This window comes from Babylonia areolata, chromosome 11 (genome assembly GCF_041734735.1).
Source record: "Babylonia areolata isolate BAREFJ2019XMU chromosome 11, ASM4173473v1, whole genome shotgun sequence".
Classification (NCBI taxonomy): Eukaryota; Metazoa; Mollusca; class Gastropoda; order Neogastropoda; family Buccinidae; genus Babylonia; species Babylonia areolata.
The window spans coordinates 2,321,691-2,324,190 of record NC_134886.1 but is presented as its reverse complement, the minus strand read 5'-3'; positions in this window follow the sequence as shown (position 1 = coordinate 2,324,190).

The window sequence follows — 2,500 nt, the reverse complement described above, 5'->3', positions numbered from 1 at the left end:
GCATCAGAACATGTGGCATTATTGCAGCATCTCTCCCTGGATCCGATGCCTCTCTGTGGGTCGGTGTTCCTGCCCGTTCATCGGTTTCCCCCTCTTTCTGTCCCTGTGTGTCTGTAATCGGTCCCTCTTTCTGTCCCTGTGTGTCTGTAATCTGTCTCTTTTTCTGTCCCTGTGTGTCTGTAATCTGTCTCTCCTTCTGTCCCTGTGTGTCTGTAATCGGTCCTCTTTCTGTCCCTGTGTGTCTGTAATCTGTCTCTCTTTCTGTCCCTGTGTGTCTGTAATCTGTCTCTCTTTCTGTCCCTGTGTGTCTGTAATCTGTCTCTCTTTCTGTCCCTGTGTGTCTGTAATCTGTCTCTCTTTCTGTCCCTGTGTGTCTGTAATCTGTCTCTCTTTCTGTCCCTGTGTGTCTGTAATCTGTCTCTCTTTCTGTCCCTGTGTGTCTGTAATCTCTCTCTCTTTCTGTCCCTGTGTGTCTGTAATCTGTCTCTCTTTCTGTCCCTGTGTGTCTGTAATCGGTCCTCTCTTTCTGTCCCTGTGTGTCTGTAATCTGTCTCTTTTTCTGTCCCTGTGTGTCTGTAATCTGTCTCTCCTTCTGTCCCTGTGTGTCTGTAATCTGTCTCTCTTTCTGTCCCTGTGTGTCTGTAATCTGTCTCTCTTTCTGTCCCTGTGTGTCTGTAATCTGTCTCTCTTTCTGTCCCTGTGTGTCTGTAATCTGTCTCTCTTTCTGTCCCTGTGTGTCTGTAATCTGTCTCTCTTTCTCTCCCTGTGTGTCTATAATCTGTCCCTCTTTCTCTCCCTGTGTGTAATCAGTCCCTCTTTCTCTCCCTGTGTGTAATCAGTCTCTCTTTCTGTCCCTGTGTGTCTGTAATCTGTCTCAGTCTCCGCTTTCTCTCTGTCTCTTTTTCTGCATTTGTCTCTGTCTGTCTGTCTGCCTCTCTGTCTGTCTGTCTGTCACTCTCTCTCTCTCTCTCTCTCTCTCTCTCTCTCTCTCTCTCTCTCAGTAGCTCCGTTTCCCCTTGCTCTCCGACTCTTTAAGTTGTGGCGTGTGGGTGGGGGAGGGAGGGGGGTGGACAGGCACACTGAAAGGCAACACTGACAGGCAGACAGACAGACAGACAGACAGATACTGCAAACAAAAACAAAGACAAAATCAAAGGCATACAGAGAGCATGAAGGAGAGACGGGAAAGAGAGATGGGAGAGAGGGCCGGGTGGGGTGGGGGAGAGAAAATGAGAGACAGAGAGAGTGTGTGAATCGGGGTGTGTGTGTGTGTGTGTGTGTGTGTGTGTGTGTGTGTGTGTGTGTGTGTGTGTGTGAGAGAGAGAGAGAGAGAGACAGAGAGACAGACAGACAGACAGGGAGTTTTGCATGATGAGCGTGGCAGGAAGGCAAACTATCATTGTGTAAGCCATAGTCATCACTCGAGGCGAACACGCACAGACTTGCATGGTATACTTGTTTCCTCTGGGCCTTAAAAGGCTTACACACACGCACGCGCACACACACACACACACACACACACACACACACACACGCACGCACACACGCACACACACACACACACACACACACACACACGCACGCACGCACGCACGCACACACACACACACACACACACACACACACACACACACACCATTCGCAATTTGTTTCACACATTCAGACTGAGATTAATTCTGTTGTCTTAGAATACTGAATACAGTTTAAATTTGTTTCTTGATTATATTGTTTGTTGTTTTTGTTATATGATCATGTGTATGTGCCACTTCATAAGGCGCAATGGCCTATATTTGAATAAATTATCCATATCCGTATATCACACACACACACACACACACACACACACACACACACACACACACACACACACACACACACACACACACACACACACACATTTCAAATCCCTGTGAAACAACGTCAAGTGTAGCGTTTGCTCCACACCCATGCCTATGTACCTCAGTCGTCAGTCGCCCCCGCGAGCCAGCCTATCTAATCCTCTTGTTGTTAGTTTCAAAGGCAACCAGCCACAGAGGATCCACGGAGACCAACAATAACGGGAGGTGCGGACGCAAGACATGTCTACTACCCAGACCTACAATTAGCTCTGTTCCTCATCCACTTCCCGAAAGGGGTGCACTCCGAGAAGGGAGGAGAGAGAGACTGGAGAGGTGTTATTATATCATCTCTGTCCCCGGGGTGGGTGGGGTGAACACCTATTACCTTGAAAACACACCTGGGAACTAATGCATGATCTTCGTCATCTACATGAGTCTTTGTAGATTTGTTGTTGTTGCTTGCTTACTTGTTTATTTCCATCTTTTTTTTCCTTTCTTTCTTTTTTCTGAATTTCCTTCTTCCATTTTTTGTTTGTTTTGTTTTGTTTTTGTTTTTGTTGTTTGTTTTTTTTCTTTCCTGTAGTTTGTACCAACCAAAGGACAAAAAATGAGAAACGGTCATGCATACAGACATAGATATATACATATCTGTCTGTCTGTCG